Here is a 25,295-nt window from a genome sequence, read left to right on the forward strand (position 1 = left end):
ACCAGGTGAGCTGTGTATATATTCTCTGCCACCTCTCCCACCCCAGTGGTAACTTGAAAGGTTGGTTTGGCTCTGAAGAGATCTATTCATTCCTGGACCTATCATGAAAGAAGGGAAAAGAGTTTGACAGCATGTAGTAGACTGACTGTGCTCATCTCCTGGAGTGATCTTGGTACACAGCGGTAGCCACCCTTGGACAGTGTACATTTTTCATCTGCAATCATGAGTTGGGATACATAATGTTACAAAGTCACCTTTCTGTGATATTATATACCGTTGAATATTCCAATGATTACTCCAATTTCTGAAAGTTTTTAATCATTTAGTTTAAATGTTTTCCTTGACCACCAAACATGCCAACATTTAACTTGCAATTTCAAACCCCATTCATTGCACATTGCTTACCTTACAATCATCTTAAATATCTGTATCAATCATGTCCTCATCTATGAAATTTAATCTATCGCGACAATTTTATAATTACCTTGATAAAACAATTGAATCATTACCACCATTAAAAATATGCATTTTAGTCAGAAAAATGGTGGATTAGAAAGCTGCATGCTCATGTTTCTTCACAAAAGCATTTTTTTTAAAAATCCAGAAAATGTCTGAACTAACTTTGCTTGAGCTCTGGATAACAGTCAAAAATTTATAGCTATCAACTAAATGTGCAATCAAGATTTTTCTTCAAAATGGTAAGAAAGTATTGTAGTATGTTTACTTGCCTTTTCCTCTCCCCCTCTACAGCACAGCAGTGGTTTTCATCTTGAGTAGCTACCAACTAGTTATAAGTCTCATCCTACCCCAACCTCCCATACTAGAGATAGCAGAACAGATCTTATTTGCAAATTATTGTTTATTTACAGTTGTTCTAGGGGACAACTAAATGACTTATACAAGTCATTTCTCTATTTTGCGTAACTGGGAAGACATGGGAGGAACATGCTGAGCACTGATTTCAAAAAGTACAAGGAGACTACAAACTCAGAAAGGCCTGGGGCAAGAGATTATGGGTACAAAAATATAACAGACCATCTAAAGGTCTGGAGGAGAAGGTAGGGTGAGATATTGTGGGAAATTAAAACACTTGAAAGTATCTGCATGCATGCAGGTGGAAATTAGAAAGTCACCCATATGCCTAAGGAAGACATATACTCACAGTAGTTCTAAGAGGAGTTCAAGCTTTTACCTTGCTTAATCCCTAAGCTCAGAGAAAGTTTAGCTCAGTGTAGGACTGCACCAACACAGGGTCCATCTGAAAATACTGGGAGAAATGGCCGTTCTTTCTTTTATAAATATATTGGGTGGATTGTTTTTATATGTGTGTTTCATCTTGGCATTCAAGGAAATTACTATGAAAACCTTAACTGAACACAAACTAAAAAACAGAGACTTAAGTGACCACACATTGCAAGAAGAGTCTTTATAAAAATAGTTTGGAAAAGTCTGAAGAAGAAAAGATAACTACAGCTAAAAAAAAAAAAAAAAAAAAAGAAAAGGAGAAAAAGGAGGAGGAGGAGGAAGAGGTGGAAGAAGGAAGAAGATGAGGAAGAGAATAAAACAAAACAAAAACAAAAAACAACCAGCAAACACTGGGGTAGAAGAAGAATTTGATCACCAGAGCTATTATAGTATAATAGTCAAATACCCAATGCTCAACAACAAGAAAAAAAATCATAAAGCATACAAAGAAACAGAAAAAATATGCTTAATTCATAGGAACAACAAAATTTACAGAAACTATTACTTAGCAAGGCCTCATATTGGGGTTACTAGCAAATTGTTTAAAACAAGAAGTTTCTTAAATAAAATGATAGACATCACAAAGCAGATCCAAAGACAAACCCTGGAGTTGAAAACTATAATAACAGATACAAACAAGCAAAAACCCTATGGAGATTTGACAACAGATTACAACAGGCAGAAAAAAGAATCAGCAAACTTAAAAATAAGACAACTGAATTTACTGAGTCTGAGGAGGAAAGAAAGCAAAGAAATGTGAACATTTCTTAATGAATTTGTAGGGACATCATCAAACAGACCAACATACACATTATGGGAGTTACAAAAGGAAAAGAAAGAGAAAAAAATGGCAAAAGATTACTTGAAATCTAATATACAAAACCTAACAAATTGATGAAATATTTAAAACTACAAATCTAAGACATGCAATGAACTCTAATTAGTAAACACCCAAGGGGACACATTACAATCAAATGGACAAAAGCCAAAACCAAACAGACATTCTTGACAGCATCAAGAGAGAAAAACTTGTCACATAGAAGAAATTAACAAGTAGGTTGTAAGATAATTTCCCACAAGGAACTATAGAAGTAAAAGGGCAGTGGGATAATCTATTTAATGTACTAAAAGAAAACAAAAAATTATCTATACAGCAAAACCGACTTTCAAAAATGATAGATAATTTGAGACTTTCCTTGATAAATAAAACCTGAGGAAATTTGTTACCTGCTTTCTACTAAAGAGAGAACTTCAAACTGAAATGAAGGATAGCAGACAGTAACTAGACACCGTGAGAAAATTAAAAATTCTCTGATAAAGATAACGTATATGGACAAATATACAACCTATATTATTATAAACTTCTTTTTTAACTATACTTTTAAATTTTTTCATAGAATTTAAAAGACAAAAATACACAAAATAATTTAAGTTCTATTATATTTTAATGGGTACACATATGAAGATGTAACATGACATAAATAAAAGGGTAGATTGTTTTTTTTTCATGAGTAAAGTTAAATTTTTATCAATTAAAATTGATTTATATAACTTTAGGATGTTTTATGTTATCCCCAGGGTAACCACAAAGAAAATATGTATGGTATAGATCACAAAAAATAATCTGAACACAAAGAAAGGCAAAAATAGAAGACAGGAGAAACAAAAAATCTGATATAAAAAAAACAGCAATGATAGAAAGTCCTTCCTTATCATCAATTATGTTAAATTGTAAGTGGATCAAACTTCTCAATCAGTAGACATAAATGAGAGTGAATGAGCAGAGTGAATGAGAAAATAATAATAATAAATAAACAAAATAAATAAATAAGTAAAAAAGCAGGACCCCATTCTACACTATGTACAAAAACCCACTTTTGATCTAAGGACAAGCATAGATAGATTGTAAATGTAATGATGGCAAAATATATTTCAGGCAAATTTTAACCAAAAGAAAACAAGAGTGACTATATTGGTATTTAACAAATAAACTATAAGTATAAAATTCTCATAAATAACAAATTAAAACTTTATATAATGAAGAAAAATTATTTCTTCAAAAGATATAACAATTATAATTATATGTACACCAAACATCAGAGCTCCCAAATATATGAAATAAACATTGATAGAACTGCAAGTAGATACATACAGCCCTACAATAGTAGTAGAAGGCTTCAATATCCTACTTTCAATAATGGATAGAAGAAAAGAGCAATAATAAAATGAGGACATCTACAACATTATAGATGGACTGGACCTAAAAGACATTTTGTGGAACACTCAACAGCAGCAGATTACATGTTTTTCTCAAATGCATGTGGAATATTCTCTATGAAAAACATATGAATGGTCACAAAATGATTCTTAATAAATTTAAAAATGCTGAAATAAAACAACGTATCTTTCCAATCACAATGGAGTAAAATTATAAATCAATAGCAGAGAAAAATGAAAGTAAAATGAAACAAATACCTGAAAATTAACACACTATTACACAACCAACAGTTCAAAGAAGAAATCACAAGTAAATTAGAAATCATTTTTATGAAAAATAAATATGAAAACACAAGGTAACAAAACTTATGGGATGTAGTGAAAGCAGTGCTGAGGAGAAAAATTTATAGTTGCAAATGCTTACAACTTATGAAAAGAACATCAATATAAGTTTTTACCTTAAGGGACTAGAAAAAAATGACCCAACAAAATCCCAAGTTAGAAAAAGAAAGGAAATAATACATATTAGAGCAGAGATAAACAAAATAGAGAATAGAAAATGCAATAGATAAAATAAAATAAACTAAGTGTTGGTTCATCAAAAAGACTGGCCAAAAAATTGTGGTGGCCGGATGGCTCAGTAGTTGGAGTACAGTGCTCATAGCACCAAGGTCGCCGGTTCAAGTCCCACATGGGCCAGTGAACTGCATCCTCCAGAACTATATTGAAAACAGTGACATGACTTTGGAACTGAGCTGTGCCCCCCCCCCCCCCAACTAGATTGAATAAAAAAACAATGACTTGACATCCTGGAAAAACACACTTCTCCCCAATTAAAAAAAAAAAAAAAAAAAAAAAAAAAAGATTGAAAAAATTGACAAATCTTTAACTAGAATAAGAAAAAAGAAAACATTCAAATAAATAAAGAAATAAATACAGGGAATACTACAACTGATTTTACAGAAATAAAAAAATATACAAGAGAATATTATGACCTACTATACCTTGAAGATTTATATTATCTAGATGAATTGATACATTTCTTCTAAAAAATGGCATACTAACATTGACTCATGAATAAATTACTAGACCTATAACTAGTAAGATTGAATCAATAATCAAATCCTCCTAAGTAATGAAAAAACTGAGGACCAGATATCTTTACTAGCTAATTCTACCAAACATTTAAAGAAGATTAAAAAGTAATCCTCTTTAAATCTTACAAAAATTTGAAAAGGAGGGAATATTCCCAAACTCATTCTATAAAGCCAAAATTTGCTTGATAACAAAGACACATAAGATGCAACAAGAAAACAGGACTATAGCCCATTATCCCTGATAATTATCAATATGAAAATCTTCAACAAAATACTAGGAAAGAGAATTCAACTTCACATTAAAAGGATTGTATATCATAACCAAGTGTGATTTATTCCTGTAAGGTAAGATGGTTCAACATATGAAAGTCAATCAATGTAAAAACTACATTAACAGAATGAAGAAAAAAGTTAAAAGAAAAAACACATTATTATCTCCTTTGATGCAGTAAAAGAATTTGAAAAAATTAAATAACCTTTCATGACAAAAACACTCAATAAAGCAGTAATAGAAGGAAAATATCTCAACATTATCATGGCTGTATGTGAAAGGTCCATAGCTGCCATCATACACAATAATGAAAGACTGAAAACTTTTTTTTCCAAAATCAGGAACAACAGAAGGATATCCACTTTTATTATTTCTGTTCAACATAGTACTGACATCCTAGTCAGAACAAACAGGCAAGAAAAATAAATAAAGTCACTTGAATTGGAAAAGAAAAGTAAAATAATTTCTGTTTCTATTAACATGATCTTATATGTAGAAAGTATTAGAATCCACAAAATACTGTTAGAACTAATTAAAAAGGCAGCTAAGTTGCTGGATTCAAAATTAATACACAAAAACCAGTTGTGCTTCTATACACTAATAATGTACTATTGATGATCAGAAACAGTCTCAGAGACATAGAGGAAAAACTGAGGGTTGCTAATGGGAGGGGAGGTGGGGATAAGGGGGAAGGTGAGTAGATTAGAAAGCACAAACAGTAACCACTACATTGCCATGGGGTTATGGAAGTCAATTTAGGGAGTGTAATCAATAATGTAAAGATTTTGTAGGGTATCCGATGGACACTTGTCTCATTAGGGAGACCACCTCAGGGATGATGTAGATGCCTGATCTCTGCGCTGTACACCTGAAGCTGAACAATAATGAATGTCGACTATAATTTTATATCTAGTATATTCTATATATATTTTATATACACATTATATATATATGTATACTTATAAGAAGTGGAGTAGAGCATTAGGAATAGAGACAGTGGAAATGTAATGGCTGTATGTGATGTCAGAGGGGTAGTAGGTGGGGGGGGAGTTATCACTGTATGAGGGATATAAATGATAAATGTCTATTGCATTGTTGTGTACACCTGAAACTAATAAAAAAATAAAAAATAAATAAATGAATGAATTAAGGGCATAGCTGGGACATCTAGTTGAAGCTATGGAGAACATGAAGAAGAAGCAGAAAAACCTGTGAAAACTAAGATTGTTTCTTCCAGTAATGGAGGGGAAGTTCTAGCTGCAGCACTGAGAAGCAATCCACTGAAACAGAAACTGTAGACTTCCCAAAAAAGCCTACAAAGATCTCTGAGTTTGGATCTGCTCTAGGTAGTCAGAGGACAAAGAAAGCCTCAACCTTACCCATCAAACCTGGGTCAAGTAAGCCTAAAGAAACTGTTCCAACTCTTGCTCCAAAAACCCTTTCAGTAGCAGCAGCTTCCAATGAAGATGAAAATAGCAAACCAAAGGAAATACCTCCAGAAGCAAAGATGAGGATGACGAATATTGGAAGGGATGCACCAACATCAGCAGGACCAAACTCAAAGAAATGAATAGGTTTTCTGATGACCAGAAGCTATGGGAGAGGAATATAAAATCTCATCTTGGAAATGTCCAGGACCAAGACAATTAAATGATGTGTGTTGAAATTGAGGTGTGGGGTGGGTGTAAAGTTAAAAGGATGGTATAAGAGCATTTAGAAAATGCTTTTAAAGAATGCTTTTAAAGAATGATATAAGAGCATCTTTGGAGCTGCTTTTTTGTTGTTGTTGTTAAGATTTAGTGGTACATTCATAAATGAGTTTGAAATTAGAGGTAATTTATGTTTTACAGATTTCAAGATATTTCCGAATTTTGTACTTTCATGTGATTAGTTTCCAAATGTTATAGATTAAAAAAAGAACAAAACAGAAATGGTATCTTTTTAAGATATTCTTTTTTTTTTTTTAGACACAACTCTTAGCATATTAAGAGAGAAGCTATTGTCTGTTTAAACTGCAAGCAGTTACTCTCTAACTTAATTCCCTTATTAACCTAAATTTTCTGGCTCCCAGGAATAGCTTTATGGAAAAGGGAGTATTGTATTGGGAGGACAATGTTACTGGATGATTGATGGAAACTAAATTAGATAAAATTAAAATATTGCTTTTTCTTTCCTAATGGGCATTTGTTTTGTTTCAAGTCATAAACTCGATATTGCATTGCTATCAGTGGATACAGATGCTTAGCTCTCAAAAATTATTTTTTTAAATTTTATGACATCTGTTGAGTGTTTGAAATAGCCCACTTCACCTTAACAGGTCTTATTTACCTTCGTTGGTCTTCAAAGAACAACCATTTGCTACCAAAGTAAATCAGTATGTGCTTCTCTTGATTTTAGTTATTAGACAGTTCCTGTAAACATTTCCGCCAGATCTTGAGGCAAGTTGTAAGGAAGCTATTTCTTTTAAAATACAAACCACCACCAAAAATTTTAAATGTACATAGCACTTAAATATTTGGCTTCTTTTTTTTTAAGGAACAAACACCAAAAAGTCAACATTGTATGAATATACAAAATAAGAAAGATGCACTTTCTGTAACTTTGTCAAAACATTTAAGTTACTAACTTGTGAAATCCATTTTTATTTGAACTTACTATAGGAATTCCTATTTAGTACAATAATATGGCTTAAGTGTATACATATTAGCCAATGGCCTCTCAAAAGCACATTTTAAATACTGAAAATAGAAAGAAAGAAAGAAAGAAAATGCATCTTTAAACATTTTGTGGAATCTTCAACCACTTTGTTAGAGCTGGGTGGTGTAGGGTTTTTGGTGCTATATTTTTGCATTGTATAGGAATTAGTTTTAAATTAATTTTTATCAAATTTTGGGGTTACTGACATTTACTGTCAAATTATATAGGTTTCAAGTGTACAATTCTGTAATATATCGTCTGTATACTGTATTGTGTGTTCACCACCCAGAGTCAGTTCTCCTTCCATCATCCTGTATTTGACCAGCTTTAATGTGACAGTTAAACACATCTTTAAAGGCAGTCATAGATGAAAGTAAAATGCAATATAATGATTTACTTGAAAACTACAATGTTATATTTGCAGGAAGCTCCAGACTGTCTTTATGATTGTAACTACTTGTTCAGCTCTTTTAATAGGTAATAACTCCAGGAAAGCAGCCCGTATATATTCCTAACACTTTGTTCACTTGCAATTAAGTTCGAAGAAGCCCCAAATCAAACAGTGGAAATGTGTATAGAACTATTAGTTCTTATTTGCATGATTTAATGGTATCAAGATACCTGAACTTAACTTGATTTAATGTATGCAAACTTTACATTTTTATTCATTTTACTGTTTACCTTCTCCTATTCTTTTCTTGACTCAAATGAAATATTAATGTAAGGTCAACATGGGAGAAATTACTGAAATTAATATCTTTATTAAAATATCAATAAATGTGTCAAACAAAAAAACAAATTAAGAAAACAATTACATTTAATATTGAATCACAAAGAATAAAATACTTAAGAAATTTTTACAAAGGAGATGATGATTGTACATTGAAAATTAAAAATTATGCTGAAATAAGTTTAAAAAGATGCAAATAAATGCAAAACCTTTCCATGTATATGGGAGGGACACTTAATATTGGTATGATGTCAATGTTATATAAATAGTGCACAGGTTCAATTCGATCCTTACCAAAATCCCAATGATATTTCCCTCAGAAATAGGAAAGTCCATCTTAAAGGGATCCATCCATCAAAGGACCATGGATAGCAAAAACAATCTTAAAAAATAAGAACAAAGTTGGAGGCCTCACAGTTTTTTATTTTAAAACTATTACAAATCTATGGTAATCAAAAAAGTGTGGTAAAGGCATGAAGCCAAACATGTAGACAAATGAAGTAAAATAGAAGCCAGAAATAAACCCTTGCATATTTGGGCAAATAATTTTCAACGAGGGCATTAAAACCATTCAATAAAAAAGGACAAACAAGTGTTCTTGGGAAAACTGGATGTCTACATGCAAAAAAAGTGAAGTTGGACCTTTACCTTACACCAAATACAAAAACTAACCCAAAATGGATCAAAGACCTAAATCTCACACTTAAAAATGTAAACTTTTAGAAGAAATCATGGGAAAAAAGCTTCATGACATTGGATATAGCAACAATTTCTCATATGTCACAAAAAGAACCCAGGGGAAAAAAATGAAGAAAAAAGAAAAATTGCACTACATAAAAATGTAAAACTTCTCTTCTACTATCTCTCGCTCCCTTACCCTCTGGTAACAACCATTTAGGGGGCAAATATATGGTGACAGAAGGAGAACTGACCCTGAGTGGTGAACACACAATGCAATATATACATGATGTATTATAGAATTGTACACGTGAAACCTATATAACTTGAATAGCCAATGTCACCCCAATAAATTTAATAAAGATATAAAAAAATTAACTTCTGTGCATCAAAGGATACAATCAACAGAATGAAAAGGCAACTTATAGTATGAGAGAAATATTTGTAAAGCATGTATCTCATAAGAGGTTAATATGTAGAATATATAAAAAACTCCTTTCCTCCAACACCCCAATTAAACAACGAGAAAATAATTTGAATAGACGATTCTCCATAAAGACAGAAAAATGACCAAAAAGCAAATGAAAAGTTGCTCAACATCACTAATCATTAGGGAAGTGTAAATAAACTTACAATGAGATACCACCTAACACACATTAGAATGGAAATTATCAAGAAAAAATAACTAAACAGAACATATATGTTGGCAAGGATGTGGTGAAATTGGAACACTTATGTATTGTTTTGGAATATGAAATGGGGCGGGCATTATGTAAGATGATGTAGTGATTCGTCAAAAAATTAAAAATAGAATTATCATATGATTAAGCAGTTCCACATCTGGGTATATGCCCAAAAGATGTTACAGCAGTATCTCAGATAGATATTTGTACACACGTCTGCAGCATTATGTGCAATAACCAAAAGGTGGAAATGACCCAAGTGCCCATTAGCAGATAAATGGAATAACAAAATGTGATAAACATATACAATAAAATATTATGCAACCTTAAAAAAGGTGGGATGGGATATGATGGCCTGAAATGAGATGGGATAGGATGGGAGACAGGGAGGGAGGGAGGAAGGAAGGGCAAAAAAGAGAGAGGAAGAAAGGGGGAGTGGAGGAGGAGGAGGAAGAGGGAGAGAGGTGAGGATGATTTAAGAGAGAGGAAAAGACAAAGAGAAAGAGAGAGACAGACATGGTTTGAATTGTTTTTAACGTTTTAAACTGCAATCACTTTTGCACCAACCTAATATAAATTCATTAGGAAGTTACTTGAACTTACACAGCCTCATTTTCTGCTTTTAAAAATACCTACCTTTGTTTACTTAACTTTTATATTAAAATCAATATACAATTTATATCTTCATTCTAACAAACAAAATCAATTGTTTCAAGGAAATTTTGTGTTACCTTACAAACATAAAATAACATAGCAGGGTAAAAACATATTTTAATGTGATTTTAAGATTGTACACAGCTTGTTATAGGGAACACATTTTATACTTTCCTGTGTTATTCAATGTAACAGTGCAGTTGGTATAGCATTATTTAGGTATTTTAACTGAATTTGATTCAGATTAGTTTACTAAATTTTTCTAACTGAAACAAAAAGAAGATTAGGGATAAACTAGAGAATTTAAACTATTGCAACCTTATGTGTTTCTAGGATTTACTTTGATAAAGCATATCATTTTACATAAAAAATAAATCGTCAACAGTCTGGTCTCTGCAAAGTTATGTGACCACTAAAAGTGAAGTTTCCCAAGAATGAACAATGAACAGATAAATAATTTGAATATTCCTTGGACTAGTATTGCAGTTTGTGGCTGTCATTGAAAATATACAGAATATATATATATATATATATATATATATATATATATACACATATATATATACATATATATAATATATGTATATATAATATATATGCGTGTGTATATATATGTGTGTATATATATATATACACACTCACATACACACACATATGTAAAAATTTCAAAATTAAAAAGCACTGAACCAACTGAGACCCTAGAAGAATAGAATAATATTGTTAGTGGCCTCAAAAATAGCAGATTCACCGAAAGTTTACAGGGATCTCTACAGGGTAACTGTGGTGAATAGTTTGCCAGTAGCAGTCAGAGCCAAAAATGTATCAAATATGTCCATAGTGTCTTAGTTATTCTTTATTTTAATTCAGTCACAATTGCCCGAATTCTTATTAAAGCAAACTCATTGCTAATATTTGCATCTTATCCCTGGAACAGTTTACTTTTTTATTGCCACTGTTTACATGAAATGTACTGTAATATAAATGGCTTTCATAAAAATTGCCAACTTCCAACCACCTGCTGTGTGCTCACAGCAGAGGCAGCAATTCTGCTGCTGCAAAATAATATTGAATTGCAATATCTACTGTCAGACCCACACATCGTTCTCCTAGGTTATGTGTTTGTTGGAATAAGATTATATTTACTAATCTGCCTTTGCTGTCTCTCAGTCTTCCCAGCATTACTTGCTTTGATTGATTCCACCAAGGCATGGAAGGAGCAGCAACAGAGTCCTGTTTGGAAACCTCATTTCCCTGTAGTTCATTTGGCAGCAGCAACTGAAAAGTGCAAGATTTGGAGAGTTCGCAGGTGGAAGGAGGCCCACTGATGGAAAATTCAGTGTAGAACGGAAACACCCTCCTGCCAGTTCTGCCTTTCCTGGGCCATTTTGCCAGCAATGTCTCACTGCAAGTGCTTGGAATTGTACTGGAGCGGTGGACAAACTAGGGAGTCATAAAGAAAGGAAGTACTTGTATGGATAACAGATAGTTTCCCTATATACTGAGACATGTTGTTACCACTTGGAGGCAATGACAAGAAAAGAATAAAGAATAGGTAGGGTGTTTTTTTGTTGTTGTTTTTTTTTTTTTTTTTTTTCCCCAGTGAAAGCTCTAAAACACAAATCCTTCACTAGGAACCACATAGCAGCATTTAAATTGCATATTCCTAAAGGGGCCCAATAATAGCCAATATAAATGATTTAAGCTATCCAAGAATATGTGCTTAGGTGTATGTGCGGTGACCATTGGGAACTATGGGCAACCAGACAGCACTTGCTCAATCTCAAAGATGCATCTGCTTCTCAGTTCCTGCTCATCATTGTCAGGTGATGGTGTGAACCAATACTCCAGACACACCGTGGGTTTTTTTGTTTTTGTTTTAGTTTTTCTGTTTTGTTTTTTCAATGACAGGTCAAAAATATTTAATTTTGTATAAAATGTACCAAATTCCAAGCCAGAGGGCAAGGCAACCTGGGTGACACAGCTGGAGAGTAGATTTTTCATGGGCACAGAGCAGAAGAGAGAACAACAAAGAATATATTTGCTGGATAGCACAGGGTGAGGAAATCAACAATGAAAAACAGCTCATACTGCTTTTTCATTTCTTTAAATAATTCCGTGTACTTCTGGGCTCCACATTACCATGTTGCACGCTTATTGCTCAGTTCACATCACAATGTTGACCCAGGTGATTACTCCCTTCTTTAGGGGTAAACTTTACTTGAATCCTAGAATGTTACCCTCTCCTGGTTTCCTCTACTCCTGTCAGCTGTTGCTGTTAGTCTAGTCTATTGGATCCCCTCTCCTTCAAGTGTCAGTTTCATTTTTCATATTTTCTATCTGTCACTCAAGTCCCATGTCCTTAAATATCCTCTGTATGCACATAACTCAAATTTATACCTCCTTTCACCATTTATGCCCCAGATGCTAGGCTGGTCTATTTGGGTTATCTATTCAGTAATTCTTTTGGTTATCTAAAATAATAATTTTAAACTTAACATGATCAAAAACCAACCTTTTAATTTTTACCCTAAGGTGTTTCACCCTATTATTTAGCATTTTACTAAATGGTATCATTACACACACACACACACACACACACACACACACACACACACACACACACACACACACAGGTTTTCTGTATTTCCCCACTAGAAGACAAGTTTGTACAAGAGACAAGGAAATTTGTTAAGCCATATCCCTCATTAGTATCTCACACCAAACGACTCCCACCTCCTGTCATTCTGCCCCACTGCTTCTGTTCATTGCCCTCAATTCAGCTTGGCTTCACCCTTGTTGATGTAAAGTATACTACCAGCTCTCAGAGATAAATGAATATCTATTTCTTCTTACTATAAATATATTTCTATCATTGAAGGCAAAATTTCTTTGCATGTCTTTATGTTTCTAACCCATCACTATGGCATGCTGGCCTAACTCTTATTAGGCAATCAATGATTTCTTATGAAAGGAATGCTGTTGCAGATATGAGGTTAAAGCATCTACTGATAGCACAAGCTAATACAAAAATCACAGAATTAGAGTTAAAGTCACATGCCAATTCTGACAAATGGAGAGAGCTACCGGGAAGGCTGTGCAGAAGGCAGGGCAAACTCAGTAAAAAAGAAAGCAAGGACTGATTTGTGGAGTCTCTCGTCTGCCTGGAGATAGAGAGCAAAGGCACACACAACAAACCTCCCAATGCCTGCACTTGTACCTCCCTCTGGAGTCTCATAACAGAGAACAGCCTTGTTTGAGATAAGCATCCCTTATAATAACCAGACTACTGAAAATGCTTCTGTATTAATTATTGTTCCCTTAAAATATAACCCAACGCGTATTCCCTGAGTGAGGTCTGTTCATGTCAATACATCAAAATTAACAATGGAACACTAGTGTAGTATCTTAGAAAAAACACAGGCTTTGACTGGTAAACTTTGAATTTGAAAAAGGTGATTAAAATCTGTATACCTCAATTCCCTTTTTATAAAAAGGGGGATAGTGATAATTACTGATAGGTTTGCTATGAGAATTAACTGAAATCATGCAAGTAAATGGCCTGCACAAGAAGAAAGCACTACACAATTTAACAAATTAAATAAGCATTTACTGCTCAGTGTGGTCCATAATTGTGTGGATGCTCACCTGATGTGGCCCTTCCCACAGACGGAACAGTCACTGAGCCTTCCGGCATGATACTGGTATTTGTTGTGCATCTACCGAGTGCCAGGTACAACATCCAGGATGCTGGGGATGTGAGAAGAGCCTCGGTCACAAGTTTTAAAGGTCTCTTTTTGTGTGAACAGCACACAAATACATACGAGGTATGGCAAACTTGTTCAAAGATGTTTTATATTAGAGAGATTATTCCTTATGAATTAGTACCAACTGGACAAACAGTTAACCAAGTTTACTATTTGGAAATGCTGAAATGGCTGCGTGAAAAAGTTAGACGACCTGAACTTTTTGCCAAAAATTCATGGCTCTTGCATCACGACAATGCACCAGCTCACACAGCACTGTCTGTGAGGGAGTTTTTAGCCAGTAAACAAATAACTGTATTGACACACCTTCCCTACTCACCTGATCTGGCCCCCAATGACTTCTTTCTTGACCTAAAGATAAAGGAAATATTGAAAGGAAGACATTTTTATGACATTCAGGACATCAAGAGTAGTACAAGGATAGCTGTGATAGCCATTGCAGAAAAAGAGTTCCAAAATTGTTTTGAAGGGTGGACTAGACACTGGTGTCAGTGCATAGCTTCCCAAGGGGAGTACTTCGAAGGTGACCCTAGTGATATTCAGCAATGAGGTATGTAGCACTTTTTCTAGGATGAGTTGGTGAACTTAATTGTCCGACCATATACATAAATATGTGATATGTAGTGAAATCAATTTTCTAATTATTGACTGTGCCATATAAGATAAATGCTATAATACTTAGATGTGTCACATAGCATTAATAATACGTTTGATTTTATTAATTTCTTTGTGCCTGCATCATGCAGGGCAATATGCTAAGAGCTAAGGATGCACAAGACAGTACTGGTCTGAAGGAAATGATTTAAATTTTCCTCTGTAAAGTTGGTAAAATTAAAATGTTATCTTTACCTGTGTCTCAATATTCCATTATGATAAAAAACAAGACATGACTGAAAAGGGAATTGCCTCTGGCCAATTCGCCAATTCCCATAATGTGGCCAATTAAATAATGACACCTGCCCCCCCAAAGATGTTAACATTTTAGTCCTTAGAATCTATGGACATATTGCTGTACAAAGCAGAAAAGACTTTGCAGATGTTATTCAATTAGGGACATTTCAGATGGGCAGACTATCCTGAATTATGAAGGTGGCTCCATGTAATCATAAGAATCCTTATAAGAAGGAAGCAATCATGTCAGAGACAGACAAAGCAACATGATGGTAGAAACAGTGATCAGAGAGACAGAGAGAGATTTATAGATACCACGCTGCTGAGCTGAAGATTGAGGAAGTGACCACGCGTCAAGGAATGCAGTAGCCTAAAGAAGCTTTAAAGGACAAGGACATAGATCATGCCCTGGAACTTCCAGAAGGAGCACAGCTGTACAGGCATTTCCGTTTTAGCCCTCTGAAAGTTAGCAGATTCCTGACCTCCAGATTGTAGATAATAAATTGTGTTCATTAAGTTTGTGTTAATTTATTACAACAGGAAAAAGACACAAATGTAGATATATTGGGGGTTCCTCAGTGAATTAGATAATTTAAGACATTAAGCTATAAAAACTAATAAGAAATACACTAATGGGTGAAACACAATGAAGGAAGCAGCAACCAACGTGGGGCTGTGTATCAAGATAAAGCTGTAGCCGACTTGGGAAACAGAGCTGGCTGCGGAGAAGAGGTAAGAGTGAGGCTGCAATGAAAAGTAAACTAAAGCTCTGAGAGTAATTGAAATTCAGTTTACTAATTAGATAAGAAAATAAGTTATTAATAGAAGTAGTTTCTCAGAACTTCCTTACAACAAGCAAGAATCACAACCATTAACATAAAAGATTAAAAAAAAACAAAATCCAACCATAGAGCAAACCTCTACTTCCTTGAGCATAAATGAAGAAACCACAAACAAACACCCTCCCCACACACACAAAAGGAACTTAATTGATATCTCAGAGAATTTTGAGAATATTTTTTCTTTAATTAAATGAGAACAATTAGAAAATTAAAAAAAAAAAATCTGGAAGAGCATAAGTATATGGGAAACTCAATTACTTATAGGTAAATTTGGGGGAAAACTAGAAAATTAGGAATGAAAAAGAGGTAAAAAGGCAAGAATTGTGGAATAATAGTTAGAATACAGATAATAATTCCAGAAGTCTCCATATTCTCCTACAATGAGTTCCATAGAAAGAAGTCAGATAAAAGGAAGGAAGTAAATATCAAAAAAATACTATAAGAACACTTCCCAAAGCCGAACATGAGTTTTCATATGGATAGGTCTTACCTATTACCAAATGGGATGAATAAAGAATGACGCCTACCTCAATCAAGATTAACTAGAAGATCTTACAAATGCCCAGGAAATTAACAACAGGTAAAAAAGGGAGAGAGAATAAGTGTAGGAAGGAGTAGGTGATGGAGGGTGGGAGGAAGGTAGGTAGAAAGAGAAAGTGCTGACGTTAAATTCCTCATGAACAATCTTGGATGCCAGAAATAAAAAAGTTGCCTGCAATCTCTGAGGGAAAATATTTTAAACATAAAATTCAATACCATTACAAAATGTTAGCTAATGTTGGTAGGGCAAAGATAAACTCATTTTCAATCTTGTCAGAATTCACAAAATATATTTTCCATGCATACTTTCTAAAGAAATTACTATATCCTGGTTAATAATACAACATAACAAAACAACAAAAAGTATCAAAACAAAGACAAAGGTAGACATGGAAAATAAAAGAGTAGAACTGATCCGAAAGCCCATCTGCAGAGGACAGAGCGAAAACTAAATCAGCAGGCTAAGAAAACAGTCCAAATTGGATCAGGAATCCATTGACTCTGATAAGAAAATCTCCAGCAAGAATGAAATAGATGAAATTCAAATCTGTAATAAGGATCTGAATGGTCTGCTATGATACAGTAAGAATGATGTAGCAATTCTCTAACAAAATTTGGTAAAAAGGAAAATAGAACCTCCAGAAAAAAACATAAACTATTCAAGAAATGGACAATCTAACCATAAAGCAAATCATAGCAACCTATAGAGGGAAAGACAAGAGTTATTATTAAGGACACAGAACAGACATTCTAAAGACACATTAGACAGAATTTGGGAAGACGGAGCAGGGGAGCAAAGGGTATGGAAGTGTTGGATTCCTATTATGTTTACATTGGCAAGTAGTAATCTAAAGATATACCTCAAAGAAAGATTAAAAAAAAATCTCTAAAAGAAAAATGTGCTTTAGTATATGATTTAAATTCATTATAATGATAGAAATTTAATATGATACTAACACTCAATATCTGGTAAAGTGGGGTGGCAGGGCAATGTAAATGAACTAAATATCCATTATTTTATTGTATAGCAACAAATATTGTCTAAGTTTGATTAATCAAAAAATAATTATATGCCAATGTGAAATTATACCACTGATACTGAGACTAAAGAACAGAAATGGTGAAATGTGGTGGCCTCCAAGAAATGACGTAGAGAGGGAGCCTAATTTTTTTCCCCATTTTATAAAATGTGCTTATTAAAATGCATCTGTAAGCATTGAATCAATAAGAATTATTCTCACTATGGGTTCAAATGGTTATTTTCAGTCATTGATGTCACGGGCTCATTTTTCTTGTGCTCTACCTAATACCATTTCTCCTTACTTCACATCAGCAAATCCCCCTTCCTCCACACACCTCTCATACACAATTCAAAACCAAACAAATTACATTTGCTGGTGCTGGCAAGTGAGACATAAGTAAGTCTCATTTGGGGCAGAAAGTGGAACTTCTGTTAACATTTATCATTTGTCCATCACCATTTCTCTTTTTCCTGTTGGAAATATACATCTGAAAGTCAAGATAAAAATGTCTTCTTGTGACACAAGGCTATGCATAGTAAAAAGACACATGCAAAAAAAAATCACTGACAAGAAAATTAGAAGAAGTTTGAGCAGCTGGTAGTGTCATGGAATTCTGTATTCCCTCTGCATTTGCTGTATTTATTATGCTAGAAAATAAATGCTCTATTGTTTAATGCAGATTAACTAAAATTATTACCTGGTGAATGATGACAAACAAAGTTTGCAAAGATGTGCTGGTAGAAACAGAGTGAATCAATTTATTCTTAAAATAATGCCACTCTCTCACCTGCTTTCTAAAAAATTTTCTTGCATTAAAAATATGGGCTAGCATTTGACCAAATAAAAGGAAAAATTTTATAGTCCTAAAAAACTTTGACCAATCCTTTATCATCACCAACTGTGTCACAACAGGGAGAAAAAAAAAAAAAAAGAAAAAAAAAAGATTGAAGCTTATGTTTTATCAAAAAGAAATTCTCAAAGTTTTTCAAAAAATACTTATACTGAAGAGTGTATTCTTTTTCTACAGAAACATCTCTAGGAGGAACCATTCCAATGCCATGCAGCAATCTTGGATTGAATGGAATTGCAGAAAGAGAGTACTTGGGGAGAAAAGGCTTCTCTCGAGTAAAGCAAATGAGACAAAGATACGGCTGCAAAATGTGAGGGAGGGCAAAGCAACAGGCGTTGTCCACTCATAGCATGGCCTAGTGCAAACTCTGTATGTCGGTTTTCACGACATTCTACTTAACTTTGAGAATATGATACCCCACCTCACTGATCTACTGAAATTTAAGTGCACATTCAGAGTATGGGGCATGGCAGATAAAGTCTGATGAATGTTTGTATCTGTAAGTTCCAACTGAACCAGATAGAAAGACTACCTGGCTTCAGGATCTTCCCAGTGAGTTCATTTTCCAGTTCCAATAGCACTTGAGAATTTGAATAAGATACAAATCTACTCACCACTAAGAAGCTGGAGATTCTTATTCCTCTGTAGAAAATCCAAAAGCCCTTGCTCAGTGTTAGAATGTCCAAGTTGGTACTGAAGCATCTTTCTCACTTTGTTTCTCATTATTAGCAAATTGATTTTTTTCAATTTAATCAGAATAGTCTCATTTTGAGACAATTTTCTATCCTCCATTGTCTTTGCTTAGAGTGTGACCACCAGCTGAAGCCTTTCCCCATTACTTCAACCCGGTCAGGTACTATTTTCCCTTATGACTTGAATTAAACTCCACAAACTTCATAATACACTGTGATCAGTCATCATCATCATTTTTTTTCTATTTAACATACTACCATTTTTGAACATCAACTAGTATCAGATACTGGGTTAGATACAGGGGACTGAAATAGAAGTAAGTACTTACACTTCCAATCTGACAAATTATTTTATAACACATCAGCTTTCTTACTGAAAACAACTAGACACCATATAATAATAATTGTTAAATTTTTATGAAGTATCAGGGAGCTGTTTCAATATGGATTTACATTTCCGGCCTGCAAGGTTTTACTTCAACTATATATAGTGTGCTTAATTCATAATAATGGAATCCCACACAAGATTGGATCTAATGAAGGAATGCACTTTACAGGAAAAGATATATGGGATTATGGGACCCACTGATCATATCACTACTCAGAATCTGCCGTTGGATGGAGTTTTGAACTGGTATACTAAAAATTTAGTTGAAGCACTCACTCGGAAGGTGAGGATGGGATTCCATCTTTCAGAACATGATAAAAATTATTGAATCAAACAACAAAAACTATCACTGTGTCATCAATATGTTTTTGACAGCTTAACTGAGAAATATTTCACATACTATAAAATTCAGCTGAGTCTACAATTCAGTATAATCATAGAATTGTGTAAACATCATCATACTTAATTTAGACTATTTTCATTACATCAAAAAAGAAACCCCACACCACTTAGGCTTCATCCCTAAAACCCTTCATTGTTCCTATTTCTAAGCAATCACTAATTTGTTTTCTGTCTCTGAAGGTTTGTTTATTCTGAATATTTAATATCAATCAAATCATACAATATGTGACTAGTTTCTTTAACTTGACATAATGTTTTCCAGGTTTGTCCATATTATAGCATGTATTGGTACTCCATTTTTTTATCAAATAGTATGCAATATTATGGATATACCACATTTTATTCATTCATCAGATGATAGACATTCAGATTTGTTCCAATTTTTAGCCATTACGAATAATGCATCTATGTACATCTGTCTAAGGTTTTTTGTGTGGCCACATATTTTCAGTTCTTTTGATTGTATACCTAAGAGTGGAAATCCTGAACCATATGGTAACTTTATATTGAACAATTTGGAGAATTCCCAGACAATTTTAGAAAGTAGTTGCACCATTTTATATTCTTACCAGAAGTGTATGAGTCTTCCAATTTTTTCACATCCTTCCCAGGGCGTCATCTGTGGGTTTGATTATACCATGCTAAGGTGTGAAGTGGCATCTCATTGTAGTTTTGATTTGCAATGCCCTGATGATTAATGATTTTGAACATTATTTCATGTTCTTATTGTTATTTGCATATCTTCTTTGAAGAAATGTATTTTCAGATACTTTGTCCATTTTAAAAATTGAATTCTTTGTCATTCTATTATTATTGAGTTGTGTTAGTTCTTTATGTATTCTAGAAACAAGTCCCCAATTGGATATATAATTTTCAAAAATATCCTTTCATTCTGTGGTTTGTCTTTTAATTGTATTGATGCTGTCCTTTGAAGCGCAAAGGGTTTTAATTATGACAATGCCATGTTTTCCTATTTTATCTTATGTTGCTTGTATTTTTGGCATCATATCTAAAAAAAAAAAAAAAAAAAAAAAAGAATTGCCTTAATCTAGGTCACAAAGATTGACTCTTATGTTTTCTTGTAATAGTTTTATACTTTTAGCTTACATATTTAGGTCTTTAATGTGTTTTGAATTAAAGTTTCTATATAAAATAGGCATCCAACACACATTTGTTCTGCGTGTGAATATCTAGCATCGTTTCTGGAAAAGATTATTTTTCCCCAAATAGTTGTCATGACAACCTTGTCAGAACACAATTGACATAAATGAGAGAATTTATTTTTGGGATCTCTGTTCTATTCCACTGATCGCTATACCTACACTAACGTCAGTGATACATTGTTTGGATTACTGTAGTTTTTTAGTGACTTTCAAATTTTGGAAGTGTAAGTCCTTTAACTTGTTCGTCTTTTTCAAAATTATCTTGGTGATTTTGAATTTCCATATGAATTTTAGGTCCATCTTATAAATTTCCACAAGAAGTCAACTGGTGTTTTGATACAGATTACACTTAAAATGGAGGTCGATTGAGGCAGTTACCATATTGACAATATGAAATCTTCCAATCCATTAATGCGAGCTGTCTTTCCATTGGCTTTGGTCTTTTTTAATTTCTTTCAACCATATTTTGTAGGTTTCATAATATAAGTTTTACATTTCCTTGTTAAATATTCTTAAGCATTTTATTCTTTTTAATACTATTTTAAATGGAAATATTTTTAATTTAGTTTTTATTTTGCTCTATACAGAAACATAATTGATGTTCACATATTAATCTTTTCACTTGTATGCATCATTGATAAAGTCATTCATTGTTCTAATAGTTCTTAGTAGATTCCCTAATACTCTATTTATAAAGGATCATGCCACTTGCAAAGAGAGATAGTTTTACTCTGTCCTTTCCAATTTGGATGAGTTGTATTTCATTTTCTTGCCAGATTTCCTTGATTAAAACCACTACTACAATCTTCCTTAGAAGTAGCAAGAGCAGAGATTCTTGTCTTGTTCCTGGTCTCAGGGGTAAAGCATTCAGTCTTTCACCATTAAGTAACAACATTAACTGTGGGTTTCCCAAAGATATCCCTTATCAGATTGAGAAATTTCCAAAACTATTCCTCATTTCCTGAATGTTTTTATCATGAAATGGTGGTGGGTTTTTTCAAATACTTATTCTACATTCATTAAGATAATAATAGTATGATTTGTCTTTTTATTCTATGAATGTAAGGTATTGCATTAATTGATTTTCCAATATTGACCCAACTTGCATTTCTAAAATAAATCCCACTTGGTCATTGTGTATAATTCTTTTTATATATCCTAGATTCAGTTGGTAGCATTTTGTTGAACATTTATGCAGTCATATTCATAAAAGATAATAATTGGTAGGTTTTTTTGTTTTTGTTTTTGTTGTTTTTTATTTATTTGTAATATCTTTGTCTGGGTTTGGTATTGAGTATCATTGGCCTCATGGAATTAGTTTAAAAGTAGCTCCTTCTCTTCAACTTTCTGGAATAATTTGAGAATTGGTATGAGTTCTTTTGAAAATGTTCAATACAATTTACTAGTAAATCTTCTGATCCTGGATTTTTCTTTGTGAAAAGTTATTTGATTATTAATTTAATCTATTTATTATATATATTTTAAGACTTTCCATTTATTCTTGAGTCAGTTGGGATAGTTTGTGTGTTTCTAAATTTTTGCCAACTGTAATCTATGTAATATGTTTCCATACAAACTTATTTCTGGAAAGCTGGTAGTAATGTCTTTCATTTCTGATTTTAGTAATTCGAGTCTTTCTCTTTTTCTGGATAAATGCAGCTAAAAATTTGTTAGTTTGGTTGATCTTTATGAACAATAATCTTTGCTTTTATTTTCTCTTACTGTTTTTCTATTTTCTGTTTTATTAATTTCTGCTGTGATCCTTGTTATTCACTTTCTTTTGCTTCCTTTGAATTGATTGTGCTCTTCTTCAAGGGTTGCATGGTAGAAGTATGGTGGTTGATTTGAAATCTTTCTTCTTTTTTAATTGTGGGTATTTTATACCTATAAATTTAACTCTAAACACTGTCTTACCTGCATCCAATGCATTGTCTATGTTTTATCTTCATTTTCATTTATAGCAAAGTATCTTCCTGTGATTTTTTTTTTTTTTTTTTTGTTCCACCAGTTATTTAATACTGGGTTGTTAAATTTCCACATATTTGTGAATTTCCAAACTTTGCTATTTTTTGGATATGTAAGTTCATATCATTTTGATCAGAAAACATACTTTATATTATTTCAGTTATTTAAATATATTGAGCTTGTTTTTTTGGCTAGTATATGGTCTAAGACTGGTAATGTTCCATGTGAGCGAAAGAAGAACGTGTAGCCTACTATTGTTGGGTGGAGTGTTTTTTGTATATCTGTTAGACATAGTTTTGTTGTAAATTCCACATTTGATTGGTACTTATATCATTAAAAATAAGTCTTTGTAATTACTAACTTTTTTCTTTGTTTGCTTTATAGTTCATTTTGTTTGATATTTGTATAGCCAGTCCAGGTTTTTACAGTTGCTGTTTGCAAGGTAAATCTCTGTTCATCTTTTAAAGATCATCCTATTGGTACCTTTGTGCCTGAAGTCTGTATCCTGTTGACAGCCTATCTTTTCATTAATCCTATCTGACAATCTCTACCTTTTTATTGGATTGTTTAACACATTCACATTTAATGTTAATTTTGATATGGTTGTATTTACATCTTCCATTTTTCTTCTAGTTTTCTATATGTCTCACATTTCTTCTGCTCTTCCTTTACCACCTTCCTTTGCATTAAGTGAATAATTTCTAGTGTAACATTTTAATTCCTTTAATACTTTTCACTTTTTTAAATAGTTGTTTTCTTAAAGGTTGCTCTAGGTCTTACCATATATGTTTTAAGTTACCAGCATCAAGTTCACGTTTAGAATAGAGTGAGGCAGAGAAATACAACTCTTTATCTCCCCTTTTTGTATTAATATTAGTATACATATTGAACCTATGCAGCACCCACAGTATATCTTACAAACCCAACAATGCATCGTTTTCATTGTTGTGTCATATAATTTCATATTAATTACAGAAGATGAAGAAAGGAATAAGAGTAAGTATGCATTTGTTTAATTAATTATATTTACTTGTTATTTTTCTTTTCTGGATTTTTTCATCTATTTCTGTAGGATCAAGTTATAAAAGCTATAAGTTACTTTAGCCAATACAACTTTGCTCTTGTTTATCTCCTTTGTACAGTTATTATTAGTATAGACTTGATAATACAATTATATACATCTTGTTTTTTAAAAAAATGCTTTAATTTTTAATTGTAGTAAAATATGCATAATATAAAATGCATCATCTCGATCATTTTTAAGTGTACAATTTAGTAGTTTTAAGCATATTCAAATGGTTGTACAACCAATCTCCAGTATTCTTTTAGTATTTCAAAACTGAAAGTCTATACCATTAACCAACAACTATCCATTTCTTGCTCTCCCAAGCTCATGGAAACTACCGTTCTGTTTTCTGTCTGTATGAATTTTTTGAATACTCTTGGTATTCATGTAATTGGAATCATATATAATAGTATTTCTTTCTGTGATTGACTTATTTCACTCCATATAAAGTCCTTAAGATTCATCCATATTGTATCATGTGTTAGAATGTTCTCCTTTTTAAAGGCTGAATTGTATGTACAGCCTATCTTCTGTTTATCCATCCATTTGTTCATAGCTCTTGTGTTGCTTTCACCTTTTGGTCACTGTGAATAATGTTGGTATGAGCACCAATGTACAAATATCTGTCCAAGATCCTGCTTTCAATTATTATGGGTATAAACCCAGATGTAGACTTGCTAGGTCATGTAATAATTACATTTTTAATTATTTGAGGAAACTTCACAGTGTTTCTTAGAGTATATGTACCATCTTATGTTTCCACTAACATTGTACAAAAATTTCAATTTCTTCACATCTTTACCAACATTCTTTATTTTATGGGTTTTTGTTTGTTTTGAATAATAACCATGCGATGTGTATGTGATGGTATCTCATTGTTATTTTAATTTACATTTTCTTAATGATTAGTGATTTTGAACATTCTTTAATGTGATTGTTGGCCATTTGAATATCTGTTTTGGATAAATGATTCATCTTTTGCACAATTTTTATTGGGTTGTGGGTATTTTGTTGTTGAATTGAACGGATTCTTGAAATATTTTAAATATTAACCCATATCAGATATATTATTTGAAAACATTTTCTTTCTTTCCATAGGTTGTCTTTGTACATTGTGTCATTTAATGCACAGAAGTTTTAACTTTGATATGGTCTAATTTATCTTTCTTTGTTTGTGCTTTTGTGATTATATCCAATAAATCATTGCCATATCCAACATTATAAAGGTTTTTCCCTAAATATATTTAGAGAGATTTATACTTTTAGGTGTTACATGGAAGGTTTTGATCTATTTTGAATTAATTTTTGTATATTAGGTAAGGTAAGGTATCAGCTTCATATTTTTGCATTTGAATATACAGATTCCCCAGCACCATTTGTTGAAAATGCTGTCCTTTGCATATTAAATGTTTTTAATGCCTTTGTTAAAAGTCATTTG

The 25,295-nt window shown here is 32.8% G+C and overlaps 1 pseudogene; it reads left to right on the forward strand.

Moving 5' to 3' along the window:
- The window catches only part of LOC141570514 (PEST proteolytic signal-containing nuclear protein pseudogene), a 32,915-nt pseudogene extending 26,435 nt beyond the window's left edge, over window positions 1-6,480 (forward strand).
- The last annotated feature ends 18,815 nt before the right edge of the window (window positions 6,481-25,295 follow it).

This window comes from Rhinolophus sinicus, chromosome 17 (assembly GCF_057876585.1).
Source record: "Rhinolophus sinicus isolate RSI-liver-muscle chromosome 17, RSI-T2T, whole genome shotgun sequence".
Lineage (NCBI taxonomy): Eukaryota > Metazoa > Chordata > Mammalia > Chiroptera > Rhinolophidae > Rhinolophus > Rhinolophus sinicus.